The following is a 20,717-nucleotide window of genomic DNA, read 5'->3' as shown; positions in this document are numbered from 1 at the left end:
ACCTGGGAGGCCCATTCCCCAGCTGACCTGGCCGGAATGTGGCAAATCCACAGTCCTTTGGGGCGACCAGAGCGACGGGGATCATTCTCAGACTCCTCTCCAGCGCGCTTATGATGCCCCCACCATGTGCCAGGCACTGTTCCATGTACTAACTGTACAGCAGAAGAGAACCAGCAAATCCTCTACTCCTGTGGAGTTGATACTATGACTGGAAAGACAGACGGAGAGCAAAGGCCTCAAATGTCGGGTGCCGGTCTGCTGCCTGTGAGGAAGTAGGTCAGGAGTGAGACGGGAGGGGCTGCTTGACACACGTCCTAAAGCTCCAGGAGGGTCTTTGGACTGTGGGCAGTTGAGGAAAATCTGGAATCAAATGAGAAAGTGAGCCCTGTTTGCTGGGAAGGAAAATTGTGCCAAACGATAAGACCCATGTCACAAAGGACAGGTGTCTGAGCCCCATGTTTGAGCAGTGGCAAGGAAGCCAGGGTGGCCACGGGGGCTGGTGGTGACAGGAGATGTGGTCCGTGGTCCAGCCGGGAGACCACAGAAGGGGAGAGCTGGCATTGACTCTGAGGGAGACAGTCGGCCTCTAGAGAGGTCAGAGCTGAAAAGCCGACACCATCTAACCTGTGCCAGAGAAATATGATCTTGGCTGGCAGGCAGAGAGAGCAGGACGGGGGCCGGAGCTGATTTCGAGAGAAAGACTGGCATCCTGGTGTAGGGAGCAGCGGCGGAAGTGGGAAGGAACGGGCACATTTTGGAGATGTCAGTGACAGGATTCACGGAGGGACTGAAGGGAAGTAGGGAAAGAGAGGAGTCAAGGGTGACCTCACGATTTCCCACCCGAGCGGTGGGAACATGCAGTTGCCATTTACGGAGACGGGGCGACCTGAGCAGGGGCGGAGAAGCCAGTGTTGGGCGTGTTCTGCTTGAGACACTTAAAAGCTGCCCAAGTGGAGATGTGCACTAAAGCAGCAGGAGCTTAATGATGCTGATAATAATATTTACCATTTTTTAAAAGATTTATTTATCTGAGAGAAAGAGAGCAGGGGGAGAGAATCTCAAGCAGACTCCTGACCCAGCATGGAGCCCGAGTCGGGGCTCGATCCTATGACTCTGAGGTCTCGACCTGAGCCGAAACCAAGAGTTAGATCCTCAGCTGACTGAATCACACAGGTGCCCCATTATCTATCATTTCTTGACCACCCAGCTTCTGGATCTCCCCGTTGCCCGTGTCACCCTGGGTCCCTCTGATTCTGCCCTAGTGTCTCACACCCTAAGCTGCAGTTAGGGACCCCTTCTCTGTGTTCACACAGTCTGCAGTATCTCTCCCATAACAGCACTTAGCACACCTTATTATAATTGTCTCTTTCTGGTTTGTCTGCCCCCAGACTAGAAGTCCCATGACAGCAGGCGCCAGCTGCATTATTACCTTCTGTATATCAGTCACCCGGTATGAACTAAATCAATATTTTAGAGGCTTCCAAAATGCCTCTATCTCCACAACAACCTTGCAAAGAAAATAAAGATCTTCTTTCTCTGGACAAAGAAACTTAGACTCAGAGAGGTTATGTAACTTGTCCAAAGTCACTCAGCTTGTACATGGAAAGGCTGACATCTGAACTTGGGTCCCAGTTGATTTCAAAATCCATGTTCTTTCCCCCACGATCTGTTGGCTCTCCTGTCACCCACACAAGACAGAGTTTTAATATTGATACAGAACCTCCCTACAGCGACGCCCACAGAAGTGCTTTCCATTCCCACCTCCTTGACTCTCTCAAGCCTCTGTAAAGGTGTCATTGGCCCAGACTGGCTACATTGGGACTGCGGAAAATGAAGGGACAAGTGTCAAAGGAAGAAGGTGTCAGAGGAGGTGAGGAAAGTTCGGTCATTCAGACAGGTTTCTTTTTCCGTCCACACCTCATTCTTCTTTCCTAGCCCCCCACCCCCCAGTCTACCCACCCAGCCCACGGCTTCCATGCAGACCAACTGGGAACCTCTGAAATTGAAAACACCACTGCCTGTCCAACAGGCAGGTGAGCGTGTGACACGGGGAGGTGAGGAGAAACGTGATCATCTCATGACAAATGGCCCATTTCCCTCATCCTGGAACTTGAGGCATTATGGGTAGAGGAATGAGACATTCCGGGTTTTATCAGGAAAAGATGCCATCTAGTCTTATTGTGCCACTTTGGGCAAGTGGCTTCACTTCTCTGAGCCTGTTTCCTCTGCTGGAATGAGTCTCAGTGATATTAATCTCACAGGTGATGGAGAGTTTGGGGGAAATTCCTATCAAGGGATCTTCAGTGTCTAGTCCAGAGAAGACACTCAGAAGAAGACAGAAGCTCATTGTGCTGGTGGGTTCATGGACAGGAGGTGGCAGGACCCCCCCCCCCCACACTACATTCAATGGCAAAAGAAAACTAGCTGCCCCTCCGAGCAGCGTGGCATCCCGGGGCTCATCTGCCCCCCACAGGAGGACAGCGTTGACAAGGCTCTGATTAACTCTGCCAGAGATGTTTCTAATTTAAACTGAGTTCTGTTGGACAGTTCAACTTGTCAGAGGAGAAGAGCACAACCATGGCTGACCTTTTCAAACAAAGCTAATTGCTTGGGTTTTAAGGTTATAGAGCTGAAATTTTGCCATATATTGATTTGGGGGTGCAAATTTCCCTTCGAATTCCTAATTTCCTCTTGAGGAGAAGGTAGGGATTTGTCGTGATACCTAGCCCATCTCCTCCAGGAGGAACATAAATATTCAGAAACTTTCTGCTTCCAAGTCAAGTTGGTCCATGACGCAGTGTAATTTCTCAAGTGAACAATGAGACCCGACTCCTTAGCTTTTCATCTAGTCCGTCAGTACTTCCCGAGCACGTCTGGTGGGCCAGGCGGCATCTGGGCTCGGCAGACACGAGCTGAGCACAGGGGACGGGGCAGGGGCGGTCGGTGGGAGTCAGGTGATTACACAAATCAAGACGATTTTTGCGTTGGCTCTGGTGCACTCCCAGAGGATGGGCCGAGCGGGGCCATGGCAGTGGTGTCCCTGAGGTACGGACCAAAGTGGGGGCTCTGTCGGGGATGTACAGGCAAGTCAGTCTGCTTCTCAGTGTCACCATCCGCCAGAGATTCGAAACACTTTTGGTCATAAAATGCCCCTCCCCCATGACAGACCTCACTTACCAACCTTACCTTGGGTGCTCGGTGATGACAAGACACAGGAGGAACCGCTCAAGTCAGTGAAGCAGGGCTTCCGAGAAGGCACGCGGCCCATGCTGGCATGGAAGGAGGGCAGTGGCTGTCTTGGCCAAGCAGTGAGGGCAAGGGACTCCATCAAGGGCACATGGAGCGGTGACCCTGGGCCACGGAGAGCAAGGGCTCCCCAAGCAGGGAACAGACGGTAGAATGCCGGACAGCGGTGGGCAGAAGGGGCCCAGGGAACAAGACAGTGTGTGTCCGGGGCGCCTGGGTGGCTCAGTGGGTTAAAGCCTCTGCCTTTGGCTCAGGACATGATCCCAGGGTCCTGGGATCGAGCCCCACATCGGGCTCTCTGCTCCACGGGGAGCCTGCTTCCCCCTCTCTCTGCCTGCCTCTCTGCCTACTTGTGATCTCTGTCAAATAAATAATAAATAAAATCTTTAAAAAAAAAAAAAAAAAAGACAGTGTGTGTCCCGGAGAAAGGACAACAGCCACTCGGCTGCAACTGACCCACTTCTAAGAGAAGCAAAATTTCAGATTTTTAAATAAAAGAGACCCTATTTTTGAAAGTCCCGACAACCAATTTAAAAATCAGAACACCATATGAAAAACAAAGCGCATCCACTGGCCAAAATTAACCTTCTGACCTCTCCACTAGGGGAACCAGAAGAAATGGGGGCCAAGGAAGAAGGAACGAGATGAGAAGGAGTCACCTCCCCAGTGAGAATTAGCCAAGGCTGCCTCGCCTGAACCCCTGGTCACACTCCTGGTCCCTCCACGGCCTCAGTCTATCACGTGGATGATCCCGTTAGGCTCGGCCACTCACCTCTCTTCCCCAGGACTCTGTCAGGGCCTCAAGAGCAGAAATTACCCTCAATGACTTGCCATCCATTCTGGTGCTGGACAGTGTTGGGCACCTGGCGAGTGTTCAGCAAACGTTCCTTCGGTAGAATTAATCGGCTGGACTCCCCATGTCATTGCAAATCATCTGCCAACCTCTTTAGTTTACTTAGACAGTGTAATGCTTACCTACCTCTTCCTGAACACCTGCCTTACCCCTTGGAAGGACCCTGACCTCTTCACACTCCTCATCTCCATTTACCTTCCAACCCTCTGACAGCCCATTTCACAGAAGAAGAGATACAAGCTTGGAGAGATGCAGAAGTTTCTGAAAGCCACAAAAGGATTAAGTAGCAAAACTAAGATCTGACTCCAGGTCCTACATACCCCGTACTGCAAAACTGTAACCACCATGTTCCACGCAGGTACAAGCAACAGAAAAGCACCGAGTGATAAAGCTATTATTCCCTGAGAGCATGAAAGCTCTGCATAGATGCAGCCACTGTCCCTTATTCAGACAAATGGCTGTGGGTACAATTCATTTAGCAGCACATTCTCTTGCCAGCATGCCACATGCTTCACACGGGACGGAGCTTGGTTGTACTGTCTGCCGCCTCACCAACACCTACCACAAACGCAGACCCACCAGCCACAGAACTAGAAAGGAAAGAGCATCATCCAGCCTCTTATTCCAGTTTCTTCTATTAAAGCATGGGCAGGTGTCCAGAATATGGGATTGACTGATGAAAGCAGGTTGCAGCGACATACGTATGATCCCCCCAAATAATTATTTTTATTATATTAAAGAATGAAATCTTGCCATTTGCAATGACATGGATGGAGGTTGAAAGTATGACGCTGAGTGAAATAAGTCCGTCAGAGAAAGACAGATGCCATGTGATCTCACTCACAGGTGGAATTTGAGAAACAAAACAGATGAACATATGGGAAGGAAAAAAAAGAGAGAGAGAGAGAGACAGAGGGAAGCAAACCCTCAGAGACTCTTAACGATGGAGAACAAACTAAGGGTTGATGGAGAGAAGTGGTGGGGATGGGCTGAATGGATGATGGTTAAATGAATAAATGGGTACTAAGGAGGGAATTAAAAAAAAAAAAAAAAGATTATTTATTTGAGGGGCACCTGGGTGGCTCAGTCAGTTAAGCGGCTGCCTTCAGCCCCGGTCCTGGGACTGAGTGCCACCATCGGGCTCCCTGCTTCATGGGGAGACTGCTTCTTCCTTTCCCTCTGCCTGCCTCTCTGCCTGCTTGTACTCTCTCCCTCTCTGGCAAATAAATACATAAAGTCTTAAAAAAAAAAAAAAGATTATTTATTTGAGAGAGCGAGCTGAGGGAGGGGCAGAGGGAGAGAAGCCGACTCCCCACGGAGTGAGCGCCCCACAACGAGGAGCTCAGTTTCATGCCCCTGAGATCATAACCTGAGCCAAAATCCAGAGTCAGACGCTTAACCTACTGAGTCACCCAGGAGCCCCAAGCAGGGCTCTTTTGACAATGAGCACCAGGTCCTGTGTGTAAGTGACGAATCACTAAATTCTACACCTGAAACCAGTATTACACTATATGTTAGCTAACTAGAATTTAAACAAAAACTTGAAAAGAAAAAATACATAATAAAAATAATGATTTTTAAATTTTACTTAAATACACGAAATTAAATGGGTCTATACGCACGTGGGGAAAGGTGTGCCAGGAGACTCTGTAACTGACGGTGGTGTCTGGGGTGGTGGCTGGACAGAAGAGCAAGGGTTAGGCATTTGCTTTTCCATTCCATATTGTTGAATATTTTACTAGAAGCATATATTACTTTGCATTTAGAGAGAAGATACCCAAAAGGGAGGCCATCCGTGCCTTTGGAATTTGCCCCCTGCAAGGACAGCCTGGCCATCCTAGGTTGAACCTGTCCGGTGCAGCTAAGCCTTCCCTTGATCCACCATGAGTCCCTCCCTCACTGGAGACACAGAATCACCCACAAAGCCTCCAATGTTCCAACGGGGATGGGAAGACAGGGCACGCTCACTCATTACATTTGGATGATGATGATGATGATGATACCAGCAATTGTTGCACCATTTACTGAGTACTTTTTCTGTGCCCAACACTCAGCTATGACTTTTTATGTTAACCCACTTAATCCTCATACTAACCCCGTGATGAGACTTCTGCTGTTATCCTCTGGTGCTCAGACAAGAGGAGAAGCACACACCATCCCACGGCTATGTGGCATGTTCAGGATTCAAACCCACGTCTGTGCCAAACTCTCCAGCAACTGCCCCCAGATATTTTCAAGGACACGCTGGAAGAACGGGTGCTAGTGCATGCTGTGCCAGCATCATCGCCACCAGCGCCATCACCACCAGCACCATCACCACCATCTCACAGGTGACCAGGCGCCAAGTACCGCAATATGGTGATAAATGTTCTACGTAAGGTCATTTACTCAACAATTTGGCCAACATAATCCTCCTATTAAATAGGCAGCACTGGGGCACCCGGATGGGTCAGTGGGTTAAGCCTCTGCTTTCAGCTCAGGTCATGATCTCAGGGTCCTGGGATCGAGCCCCACATCAGGCTCTCTGCTCAGCAGGGAGCCTGCTTCCCCCTCTCTCTCTGCCTGCCTCTGCCTGCTTGTGATCTTTCTCTCTCTGTGAAATGAGTAAATAAAATCTTTATAAATAAATAAATAAATAAATAAATAAATAGGCAGTGTTACCTCGTCTTTACAAATGAAGGAAATGGAAGTTTAGAACAGTCAATGACCAAAGTGGCAAATCAGAGATTATCCACAAACTACAAAATGATACCAGTCAAGCTTGACATGTGACTTCACTCCATCAGAACAAAGATAATTTACTATTTGATTTCACTTTAAGTTCGTCTCAAGGTTCCCCCAGTCGGCCTTTGCAGTCAACCATTTTTTGTTCTGTAGTTCAAACCGCCAGAGTGGTCCAGTCTCCTCTTCTATGATGATGATGACAATGATGGTGGTGATGATGATGCAGCATTCAGTTGAGTCAAGAGAATGCCTGAATATTTGTCCAATGGAGTAATGTCCTTATGTTTCACAACAATAGAGAAGGAAATCCAAACCTTCCCCAGACATCTGCCATCCTGACTATATAAATAAAATGTCAGTGGAAACACAAATCATTATAAGATCTATAAATACAAGAACACACTCTACAATGATATCAAACATGCCACCTATGTCCCACGTCAAAACCTGAGCTGGAAGACACAGCTGATAGGAACTAAATAAGTTACCATCTTCCCATTCCTGCCATTAACCTCAGGAAATCATTACATCTGCAAGTGAAATAAAACTTTTATATTATAGAGTCATGACATTTTTAGGCTAAACAAGATCTTGGAGGTCATCCAGTCCAACCCTGGCCCAGACGTGTCAAGGGCTTCCCCATCATTAAGCAGACACCATAGACTCCAACAGAAACTGGATTCTAACAGCCCATTCTAACACCCCATCCTACGTGACCCTCTGGACAGCATCCCACTCCAGTTCCAGCAAATCTCCACATGCCATTCCCAGAGCAAGAGTTTGAATCAAAAAGATTTTCCCAGTTTACTCCCTAGTCCCACTGATTCAGAAGGTAAATGAGCTGTAGGATAGGAGAGACTTCAGAGAGGTGGTAGAAGGCCTGGGTATAACCTAAAGTTACATGATCCTCCCCAAAAACCCCCAAAACAAACAAACAAACAAAAACACAAAAAGCTACATGTCTAAGAACCCAAGACCTTTGAATGCTCCACACAAAAGAGACAGAAAACAGCTAAATGAACCAAAATGATGAGTGAATGAATATCTGGGTGTAGCCAGAGGCCCAGGGGATCTTGGCTGACTCTGTATCTCTATCGATTCTAAAACATAATAACAACAGTACAATAAAACAGATAACCAAAAGGAATCCAAATCTTTACTCATTGTCATGAGTCTTAATAAAAACAGAATATTATTCATATACCTTAAACATTTTTGAAAAGGCTTTGTATCTGCTTCTACTACCCGCCACCCTCCACATGGAAAATGACTGATCCCAGACTCACTTCTGAAACATTTCCTGGAAACCCAGCCTATATGGTGCTTCTGACCCTTTCACCTCCTCCTCTTTCCCCCAGTTTTTGCTTGTTTATTGCCTGTTGGTTTATCATGTAGCTCCCGTGGGCCTCTCTGACATCATTCCTTGCTGCTCTCCCCTCTCATTCCTCAGATCCTGCTCAAGAAAAGAAAGCAAGGGCCCAATGCCCAAAGCAAAACTCACTTCCTTTCATAAGGCAAGGGCGAGACTGAAAAAATTGCAAATTAATCTCTTTCATCCCCTTTATACACTAATGTACATGTATTTTTTTAAAGATTCTTTTATTTATTTATTTAACAGAGAGAGAGACAGCGAGAGAGGGAACACAAGCAGGGGGAGTGGGAGAGGAGGAAGGAGGTTTACCGCTGAGCAGGGAGACCAATGCAGGGCTCAATCTCAGGACCCTGGGATCATGACCTGAGCCAATGGCAGATGCTTAATGACTGAGCCACCCAGGCGCCCCATGTACATGTATTTTCAAGATGTATTTTTTGCAAGTCGACTTAAAAACATACAATTGCCTTTTGATCACAGCAGCTTGTGGCAAAACTGTTTACACTCAACAGCCAAGAGCTGGTGCAGAAATTCGCAGCAGCGACGAGCTCGATCATCGAAAATTTTGAAGAAGGTGCCGCAATCAAGTGCGGCAATCTCAGTCAGCCTCTTTGCGTCCAGGGAGGAAGGAACAAAAATTACAGAAGGGCTCACTTATTAGCAGACAGTCCCTAAGCCCTGGCTGAAGTCAGTACGCTACAGAAAGAGGAAAGTCCCTAAAAGAGTGTTGTTGTTTAAAAAAACAAAGCAAAACAAAACAAAAACACCACTGGGTTGGTTGGTATTTAATTTAATTACTAGGGGATAAAAGTTCAATTTCATTTTTCATGACTGAAGCCAATTTTTACTTCCTTTAAGTACAGTGTGCATTAAACACCCTCTTCCCCAGCTCTGTTAATGAGACTGAGGAGAGGCAAACGGCTTCACCTCAACACGAAACAATCTAGGATTCTGTGTTCGTTTCCACTGATGGAGTTTCACAGATTGTGATCTGCTGACCTCACACTCAGGCCAAACACACAGGGTGGGAAGGCCTGTTTGGAGGAGGTAGGGAAAGAAAAGGAGAACAAATAATTCCGTTTGTTCATTTGACACCACACAGATCAAACAGGAGAACAACAGTCACCACGAACGTCTCAAACGTACTTTTCTTTTGTTACCCAGGGACATGACTTTTATCTCACAATCCTAGTAACCACAAACCCCAGGACTGCCTCGTGCCCTGTCTCCAGTAGCACAAGATTTAATTTGGGAAAAATGCAAACTGCTCTTTGATGATCCCTCGCTTGGTGTTAAAAAAGGCTTTACGTTCACAGATCAATCTGAAAGAAACCATTTTAAAAGCTTGTCATTGCACATTGCTGATGCTGGCTAGGGTGCCCTGGTGGGTTTCACCATTATTAAAACAGCAAACGAAAATAAATAAATAAAATACAACAAAGAGGGAGCCCATGTGAGGCCTGAGTAACACAGTGATTGGAAAATCATCTCTGCTTTGGTAGAAGATTGGAATCTAGAAATGCAACCATTTTCATCATCGATATGACCCTTTGTAACTGATTTCAGCGATGGCCCCAAATGGATGGTGCCTGCTCCTTCGTTACCCACAGTTGATAAATGTGCATCAATTTTTCATTCTGAAGGGTTATTTCCTTTTGCAATTTGCCAAGTGCCTTTTCGTGCCCCATTTGAAGACTGTCCCACGAACAAACCTCCTTCGGGGAAGACAAGTTAATTATCTGACTGCCATTCTGATTGTTGGCTGCTGGAAATAAAATTCTTCGCCAGCCCTGATGGTGAAGCCACCACCACCATTTGACAACGGTTGCAAATTCTCACAGGAGACCGGTCAAAGATGAGCAGGAGAGCGATGACCAAGAATGCACATGTGGAATCAGGCAGACCTGGGCTCCAACGATGCCCTTCCTTTGAGCAAGTTATCTAACCTCTATGAGCCTCTGTTTTCCCCATCTGTAAAATGGCAAGAGTTCCTATGTTTTAAGATGATTATAAGCATGAGGCAGCACAACGTGTCCTTAGCTGTTGGCTCATGGTAAGCGCTGAACCAGTACTTCTGTTCTGATAAACGTAACAACCGAACACTTCCCTTCACTCACCGGAAGATACTGAGGGAGGTGATTTCATGATGCGTCCCAAGGCATTACTGCAGAAATGCTTCCACACAAGACGCGGTTTCTTACCCTGCAAATGCTTAGTGGTGCATGTTGGTGACTTCAGGAAGGACGCTGCCAAGTGTGTCTTCTGGGTGTGGAGCTATGGCCCGTGCTGCTCGGCGGGGAGACTTTTCCAAAGGCAGACTGATATTCCTACGTACCTCCTTTTTTCCTTACACACACACACACACACCTGCAGCTTGCTCACTAACTACTCTCTTCTACGAGTATATTCTTCTTAGTCATCTAGTTATTAAGAGTGGAAATGGAAGGCCTCTGGGACGGAGCCATCCCCCTCGTTAAAATAATTAGTTTACCATAAGACAAGAGAAAGAAGGGAGTAGAAAAGTCCCTTTGGTTTGGTATTTAAACATTCAAGCCGTGGGACGCATATTCTAATCTGAGTTTCAGAAGAGGAAAATAAACACTACAAGAGCCAAATATGTATTAATTATGGCTTATTTATTTAGTGCTACTGATGCGTATCAAGCTGTGCAAAAGGTAAATTGAAGGGGGAAATAAGGTCCCAGTTCAAGAGAGCAAACCCTCCCCGAGTACCTCCAACTCTGAATATTTTACATCGAGCTCAGTGGCTGACGATGATAGGAAAATAGGAATTAAATCCATGGTCAGGGGTGCGAGGGGACAGGGCAGGAGGGTAAAAACAGAAAGCTAAAAGAAGCAATTCCAACCCTGTTTAAGATGTCGGCCATGCCGGGGGACGTCAAGGGAAAGTTCCCCAGCTCCCCAGAACCCTTTGTGAACAGGGAGACACAAGAGTCCAAGCCCACACAGTAGTTCAGACCACCTTCCCCCAGAGCTCTCCACTGGTTTCTAATCATGCAGAGAGAAGGCTCAGGATGCTCCTAACAAGACATCCCCTTCCCCCATTCAGTTAACATGAAGAAAATCCACCAGTCCTGACAGCAGCATGAGAGAGCTTGTATGAATGTGGTTTTTCAAGTGTTGCTGCTTGAGAAATGCCTGCTGGAAGATACTAGAATCCTGAACCTCCAGGCTGGTGTGACTCATTGCATAAGTGCAAGAATCATGGCACATTCCTCTATTGGGTTTTCCCAAAAGACCTTATTTATTTTTTAATCTCCTTGATGGGGGTATAATGTACATATAAAACAATTTACTGGTTTTAAAGGCACAATCTGATTATTTTTTTTTATTTTATTCTTTTAAATTCAATTAATTAACATATAATGTATTATTGGTTTCAGAGGTACAGGTCAGTGACTCATCGGTTGCATATGACACCCAGTTCTCATCAGATCATGTGCCCTCCTTAATGTCCAACACCTGGTTACCCCATCCCTCCCCAACTCCCCTCCAGCAACCCTCAGCCTGTCTCCTATGATTAACAGTCTCTTACGTTTATCTCCCTCTCTGGTTTCATCTTGTTTTATTTTTTCCTCTCTCCCCCTTTGATCCTCTGTTTTGTTTCTTAAATTCCACAAGTTAGTGAGATCATACAATAACTATCTTTCTCTGACAATCTGATATTTGACATATGTGTACAGTCATATCACCACTAGCAGAAATCATGATGATAAGATGTTCATAACCCCAAAAAGATCACTCATGCCCCACCCCAACCCCAGACCCTCGCAACCACACTCATCTGCTTTCTGTCAACATAGTTCTTGCCTTTTCGAGAATTTCCTGTGAGGGCTCTTGTCCCTGGCTTACTTCATTTTCAGTATTGCCTCTGAAGTCCATTCATGTTTGTAGTATGTATCTGTTGTTCAGCCTTTTGCCCACAGTCTAGTACTCCACTGTGCGAATATACCACAATGTCTTTATCCATGGATATTTGCATTATTTCCAGCTTGCCGCTGGTACAAAGCTGCTACAAACGTTCAAGCACAAGTCTTTGTGTGAACATATTTTACCTCTGAGGGGAAAACAGCTAGGAATGAAATAACTTGGCCCTCTAGTGAGAGTTGCTGACATAAGAACTGCCAACATGTTTTCTAAAGCATTTTGCTTTCCCATCCTTGCCAACACTTGCTACTGTCAGACTTTAATTTTAGCCATTCTAGTGGATATGAAATGGTATCTGTTGTGACTTTAATTTGCATTTCCCTATGATGCCAAGCAACTTTTCATGTGCTGTTTGCCATTCATTCCTATTCTTTGGTGAAATGCCTATTTAAATATTTTGCCAATATTTTAATAGATTGTCTCTTTTTCTCCAATTTATCAACCATTTTTTTCCATGATTCATTGTTTTTATGTCCTAACAAATCTTTGCCTAACCTAAAGTTAAAAAATATTTTCTTCTTTTTTCTTCTATAAATTTTCTATTGACAGATCTTACATTTAGGCATATGATCTATTTCACTTTAATTTTTGAATATGAAATAGGGAAGGGATTGAAGTTCATTTCTGCATATAAATATCCAGTTGTCCCAACACCATTTGTTGGAAGACAATTCACTTCCCATTGAACTGCCTCAACACAAAGCTAGTGAAAACCTTCAGGTCTATGGGCTCACCAGCAGTAGCTGCAAGTGGGAAGCAGTGACGAGATGATCCTAAAATAATGATAGAAGTGTTTAATACACATATTACAGACTCCTACACCACAGTCATTTAAAGTGATGATAAAGATCTATATTCATTGATGATAAAAAGATACTTAATAAAGTACCACTTAAAGCAATGAAAAATTTATCACTTAGTAAAGTGATGAAAAATTTATCACTTAATAAAAGTGATGAAAAACCATATTACAAAACAGGACAGATTTAGGAAGACTTCGCGTTTCTAAGTAGAGGAGTAGACAATAAGAAACACAAAGCCAGGCACAGTCGGAGAAGTGTGTGACTCTTGATCTCAGGGTCATGACTTTGAGTCCCATGTTGGATGTAGAGATTATTTAAATTAAAGAAAGAAGGAAGAGGATGGGGAAAAAAAAAAAACAGAAACACAAAGACAGACCAACAAAAGATCATCGTGGTCATCTCCAGGAGCTGAATTAAAGATGATTTATATTTTTTGTACTTTTCTAGTTTTTCAATGTGTGTAAGGGATATTTTCATATTAAAAAGACTTTTCTGTTTTGAAAGAGTGTCATGGGCAGAAAGAGACAGAAATGAGGGTGAGCAATAATTTCTTGCTCCAGCTCTGAAGGGCTAAGTCAGCCCATTTATTACTAGAAAATCTTAATGAGTCTCAGCTTCATATAAGCAATGCAGAGAGAATCTCACTATGGTTCCAGACAAGGCACCCATTATCTGTAAAATACATGCTGACGTGTGTAATTCTTAGATCTGAGGATGCAAAAGTTGAATGCATGGCAATGAGAAACATACAAATAATGGTAGAAACTAATAGTCAAGCTATTTCAAATTAGTTTTTATTCAGAGTCCGTTGTTTATGGCCATAAGGCAGTATCAAGCTACTGTCTACAGAATCTTGGAGTGATTCCTAATTACCTATAATTGGCTTTTTAGCCTTGCAGACTATCTGCAGTGGCTCTGGAATTGGCCCATTCATCCCAGAAGCTCTCCAGCTGAGTTGGATCACATAGCCCAGCATTGATCCAGAAGAGTTTAAAACTGATTCCAAAAAAGAACAAGGTAAAGGAAAGGAATGGGGGATGGTCAGCCTAGAAACAAGATGCCTAGATTACTACAAATTTAAGATTAGAAAGATTTCATTTTGGCCACAGGATATCCTTTCTTCAGAACATGATTACATTCACTCACCAAAGACTATGGCTCAGGCCACATCTACGGTTCTTCAGAGGTGACCAGCTGGGTCTCAGATTTTTAGGAGGAACTCATGGGGACTGTCCTTTGGATTATTGAAAAAATAACCAGACTTTAGCAATCAGGTTCCAAAATGTTAACCAAATATCAAAATCATCACTGAGTCCATCAAGCAACACTTCCTGAAAATCAAATCTAGCTGGGCCACTGCCCATTTTCGCTCAACGTCTTCTATAGAGCGCTTCCGGAAGTAAGTGCATCTGAATGAGCACGTTCCGTAACGCATGTGACATTCAGATTTCTTTCAGCGTGAAAAATAGTACTCCTGGCCTTCACAGCTCTGGCAGTCATAGACTCTCTTCCCCCACACCCTCTTCACCATCACCTTTTCCTACAGGTGCCTGTGCTGCTGAATGAGCAAAGAGAGCAACAGAAAAGAGGAGGAAAGAGAGGAGGTGGTGGGGAGTAAGATGGAACAAGTTCTGCAGGTTTGGCTTTGTGGGGTAACCACTGCTGAAAACCGTTTGCAAGTTTGACTTAAGAAAGTATGTTCAGGGGCATCTGGGTGGCTCAGCCAGTTAAGCATCTGCCTTTGGCTCAGGGCGGGATCTCAGGGTCCTGGGATTGAGCACTGTGTGGGCTCCCTGCTCAGCGGGGATCCTGCTCCCTCTCCCTCTGCCCCTCTCCTCTCTCTCTCTCTCTCAAATAAATAAATAAAATCTTAAAAGAGAGAGAGAGAGAGAAAGGAAGGAAGGAAGGGAGAAAGGAAGAGAGAGAAAGAAAAGGGAAGAAAAGAAAAGAGGAAGAAAAAGAAATTTCAAGGGCACCTGGGTGGCTCAGTCAATAAGCATCTGATTCCTGATGTTGGCTCAGGTCATGGTTTCAGGATTGTGAGATCGAGCCCCAGGTCAGGCCCCACAATAAGCACGGAGCCTCCTTAATATTCTCTCTCTCCTCCTCTCCATCTGCCCCTCCCCACTGCTCACACATACTCTCTCTCTTCCTAAAAGAAAAAAAAAAAGGTAATTTCACACAGAGGAGTCAGAGTTCTCAGGAGAATCCCGTTTTCTCCCACTCAGATATTGGCTGTTTCGAGGTTTCTTAGGTGAGGACTTCTTCTGGGTCACAGATTTCTGCCTTCAAAGATTGTTAAGGAATAAAAACCAAGTGATCCATTAACTGAATTAATACACTTTCCTTAACACTCCCAACAAGCCCCCCTATATAAATTTCTCGAGTTGGTATACAGAGAGGAAATGGAGGTACTGTCAGCCCATCATAATAATAACAGCTAATAATTACAGAACATTCCCCATGGACTAATACAAAACCAGGTGATTTTGTACACACATATACAGAAATCACCTCATTTTATCCTCACCCCAGCCTAGGAGGTAGGTTACTATTATCACTTCTTTTATGGTCAGGGAACTGGAGCTCAGAGAGGTTAAGCAAGCAGTTCAAAGTAGCACAGCAGTAGAGTCCGGGTTTGGACTCTTCATCAGCCTGTCCCTAACCTGGGCCATAAGCCACCCACTGTCTTACATGCTCTACAGACATGAAAAGCAGAGTGCACCCCAGTAGCAGTTAGTGGCCTCGTCGAAACAGGCTTTCCGAAGTCTTACGTCTTCCTTTTGCTTCAGAGTAAGACTAACCTACACAGAGCTCTTCCTATAACTATGTTTGATCAGGACAGAGGAGCAGTGAAGCCATTGAGACTAAGTGTCATGCAAGCTCATGGCAGGGCAGGGCCCCCTCCAGCCCGTCCTCAGCCACCAGCATCGCCTTCCCAGTGGAAGGTTTTCAGATTTTTGTGCGAACACACTGTGGGGGTTTGACACGGTCCACCTGACAGCAGACAGGAGACTTCTGTCTTGTGCTTCAGGAAAAAAGAAAAAGAAGCAAGAAGGAAAACCAAAACAACAAAACCAGGGGGAAGGCTGGTCATCTTTTTAGTGTCCATTCAATCCATTTGGAGTCACAGATGGCATAAAGGATCAACCAATTATTTTCAACTCAAGAAAAAATTACCGGTTAGACGAGAAACCAATTCTACAAGCCTTCCAGCATCTAGCAGGTCAGCTTTACAAGCTCCACCAGGAGAGTAATGCAAGTATTCAGGATTATAATACTAGCTTTTTTTTTTTCCCCCTCAGGGGGGTTAAGTGATTTACCCAGTTTATCAGTAACAACAAGGATTTAAACCCACGCCTGTCTGAGTGCACAGCCTGAGCCACCAACCACTCTCCTGGACCAAGAATCAGCATGCATTTTCTGTAAAATGACGTACAGATAATATTCTCAGCTTTATGAGTCACGATGTCTCAATTGTGACATCTCAGCTCTGCTTTTGTAGCACAAAACCAGCCACACACGGCAAGTGAACAAATGGGCATGGCTGGGTGCCAATAAAACTTAACAAAAACAGGTCACCAGCCCGATTTGGCCCAAGGGCCACAGTTTGCCAACCCCTTTCTATTCTTTCATGGAGGAGAGAAGATTTAAGCTGAATCTGTTATGGATCATCTGTCAGTCTACTGAGGCTGCCGTGACAAAGTTGGCTTCGACAACAGAGATTGATTTTTCTCAGTTTGGGGGGCTGGTAATCTGAGACCGAGGTGTGAGAAAGATTGAGATGGATTGAGAGGGTCTGAGGCCTCTTTCTTTGGCTCCTAGATGGCCACCTTTCCCCTGTATTTTCCCACGGCCCTCTCTCTGTGTCTGTGTCCTTAACCACCCCTTCCTACAGGTACAGCAGTCATATCAGTCATTTAACGACCTCCTTTTACCTTAATTACCTTGTTAAAAAGCCTGTCTCAAATATGGTCACATTCTGAGGCACTACAGGGGTTAGGGCTTCAATATATGGATTGGGGGGACACAATTCAGCCCATCACAAATGGAACAGATTTCAACATGTGAAGAGAGGAAGAAAAGAAAACTAAGGAAAAGCCCAGGGGCTTATAAATGTCTGTGTAAGTCAGCCAGACTTTATATTGGGTGCTTAGGGACCTTTCTCTGAAGAAGTGATATTTCAGTTGAAGTTGCTTAAGAATACTACCAAGCAATCAAACCAACAAAATAAAGAGTATTTACTGGCTCATGGAATTGCAAAGTCCAGGCGTAGTCCTAGCTTCAGGTATGGCTTGATATAGGGGCTCAATGTCACCCACAAAAGGTTATATAAGCAGAAAAGTGCCTTTATTTGTTTAACAAACATTTACTGAATTTCCTTTTCACATCAGCTCTCTTCACACTAAGGGTTCCCCAACAAAAAAGGCCCTCAAGAAGGCTCTAGTCCAGCAGGTGCCACCATAGAACAGACCCTGAATGAAGGTAAAACCCATACAGAAGAAAACAGTGCTAGAAATGGAGAAGAGGAGAGATCTAATGACACTGATGAAGCACCTGCATCAAGCCATACCTGAAGCTACCACACTCTAAATTTTTCAATCCCATCAGCAATTGAATTATTTCAATTGAATTACTGAATTATTTCAATCACCAATAATTTCCATTGGTCTTGTTTGCTGCACATTGCTGGTGTATGGGGATGATTCCAACTCAAATATCCCTTCTTCAGAAAAAGTGATGCTGACCATCCGCAAGACTAGGTCTTCTTTATAACCACCCACAACCCCCAGTGCTTTGCCTCTATGGCACTTATTACACCTGCAAATAGATTATGTAATCAATTTCCTTAACAGCTACCTTCCCTGGGAGCTCTATGTTGGCACACAGTGGGGGCTCTAGTCAGTTATTTTTTTAATACAGTTTTTTTAAAGCAGTTTTGGGTTCACAGCAGAATTGAGCAGAAAGTACAGAAAGTTCCCATCTGCCCCTTGGCCCCCCACAAAAAATTGTCAACTATCAACATCTCACACCAGCATGGTCCAATTTTTATAATCGATGAACCTACATGGGTATATCATCATTGCCAAAAGTCCCTAAGTTACATTAAGGTGAGCTCCTGGTGTTGCGCTTTGACAAATGTACCATGACATGCATCCACCACGAGGGTCACACAGAGTAGTTCCACTGCCCCGACCAACCTCTGCGCTCCGTCTACTCATTCTCCCCCCTCTTCCTCTCCCCAAACCCTGGTAAAATTTACTTTTTAAACAAGCCAGAAACCTATGTGTTTTATGCTCCTGCTCATCTGAGATTCTGGGTACTGTTCCGGTCCTTGCCTCCAGCCTCCAGGGTCGTGCCTCCCAGGTTACCAGTCTGCACCTGGGACAGGACCGACTCCCAGCTGAGCAGGCAGGAGCCCAAGGCACTCAACAGCAGCTCAGGAAGACGGCCTCGAAACTTCCAGGTTTATGCCCTCCAGCCTCCATTCCACTTTTAAACCAGCAAACCAGCTGCTTGCTGTCCAGAATGCCAAACGGCATCTGCAACGAGGCATGATGCTCCCACTTCCAGCAGATTCACTTAGTGTAATGTCACAGGTAAAGGCAGCAAAACCCGGTAGATGTTCTATTTATGGTAATTGCTCTGAAATGCTACCAGCGCGTCTCAAAATATAGGTGTTGTCTTGAGCATGTGACGAGAGGGTGAGGTATGCTTCAAATTTTCCCTTCTTCATCCTGGAATACCTCCCGGAGCAACAGGCTCCTGACAATTAACGATTCCCTGTTTTCCTGCTTTATTCCAAGGGCAAGACAGGCAAGCCTCAAGGGTGGGGTCTCCCGATCTGATCTTTCCGATGCCTCTTCTGTGGTATTATCAGGGCCGATGTCCAAGAAAAGAATACAGCCTGCTCCCGGGCCTCGGAAGAACACCTGCCTGCTAGGGTTCCTGACACAGACAGACGGGACGCGGGCGTTGCTACGCTGCCAGGTGCTCTCCCACTTGAACGTGACGATGAGCGTGCTTCAACGGTCACTGACTCGGGCATAAGGACGGGCAGCGCTGAAGCTCCAACATCTGCCTCCTGGAGAAGTCATGAAGCCCCATCCCTGGCTCTGCTTGGCCCTTCCCGTGTGCCTGGTCCTCCCCGTATCTCCTGTCTCAAGCCATCTCCCTCCCCATCCCATGACCCAAAGCCCAGAAGGACAGGATGCTCAGAGAGGGGCTGGTACCTTGAGTTCTGCAATCTTACACAAGAGGCCTTTATTGTGCCAAGGATCCAGTGAGAGAGGGAATTCCAAGGATCCAGTGGGAGAAGGAATTGCCAGGGTTGGGGGATCCCCTCACAGAAAGCTCCCCTCACTCATGCGGCCTTACTGAGCCTGCTCTGCATGCCGTACGGACACTGGGGATAAGAAGATGTGAAGGGAAAAGGGAAAGATGGCAGTCCGTGCCCTCGTGGAGCTAAAATTTGATTCAGGAGATAAATGTTGATCACGCAGATGGCACAAAAAATGTACAGAATGTCCAATTATGACCAACAATGCAAAGAAGTACATGGTCCTGTGTGCAGATGACAGCGGAGGATGGGTCCAGTCGGGGAAGGCTTCCCTGGGGACTTCGAGGACCCCAGGAGTACTTTCCTCAACTCACTCAGGTCTTGCTCGAAAGTCACGTCCTCACAGGAAATGTCCTGGACCCCAGAAGTAGCCCTCCCTTGATCCCTCTCCTCTGACTCCCTGTCCTCACTCTACCTTCATTTCCTACGTCACTGATCACCCCTGAGATTACACTGCGCACCCACTGACCTCTTCGCTGAGAGACTAGAAGCCTGTTGTCTGCCTGTTGTTCCACCACAGCACTGAGAACAGCCCCCAGCACGGAGCAGGTGCTCTGTAAACACTTGCTGGATGAATGGGTCAGTTGTGCTGATTTCTGAAGGCCCACTGGGTGGTCCCGGGGAAAGTGACAAGGAACAAGGCCTTTGTCAGGGTGACCAGTGTCACTGCTACCGCTTGAGGGAACAGCCCTGGGGGGGTGGGGGAGGGAATGAGAAGGGACCACTGAGGATGAGGAAGCAGGAAGCAGGAGGCCGGGCTGCAGACGCAGGCATCAGGTGGTCTGTCACTGCTCAAAACGAGACCGGGACCAGCCAGACGGCTCATCTTTACCCCAGAAGGAAGATGGAGCTAATGAAATTGTCAAAGCTGGGAGGGAGGCTGGAAGGATGGTTAAAATGTGACCAGATTCGCCCCATGAGATGGGCACCTTGGCCGCGGATCAGGGAGCACCACAGTGGGCGTGGAGTCCAGCTGGGGGGGCGCTGCCGGGTGCAGGGAGAGAAGCAGCTCGGTCTGCAATCATGGCGGTGGACAGGAGTCAAGGGAGACCAGACATATTTGGGATGTCGAATCCACAGGACACGATAAAGGGCTGTTTACGAAAACAGTCGGGAGGGGACGGTGGGGGATGTTCCCTGGGTTTCATGCACTGAGCATAGGACCCAACATGGCAGCCAAGGCCCTCGTCTCCCAACAGCCAAGGGCAAGCATGGCTTCTTGGGAACCCTGGCTTACATTTTTGCGCTCTGACCCCAAACCCACCACCTTATGAAGAGGGGCTGCAGCATAGCCCCATCTACCTGAGTGGGAGACCTTTTCCCACCAAATGTAAGGCCATGGGTTCTGAGGATTTGCTTTCTCGCTGTATTCATAATTCTCTTGCATCTTCTTGAGCTGACCTGAAACAGTAAAACACGAGGAAAGGGCCAC

Source organism: Lontra canadensis, unplaced genomic scaffold (assembly GCF_010015895.1).
Source record: "Lontra canadensis isolate GAN:19392208 unplaced genomic scaffold, GSC_riverotter_1.0 scaffold65, whole genome shotgun sequence".
NCBI classification, from domain to species: domain Eukaryota; kingdom Metazoa; phylum Chordata; class Mammalia; order Carnivora; family Mustelidae; genus Lontra; species Lontra canadensis.
This window is presented reverse-complemented; position numbering follows the sequence as displayed.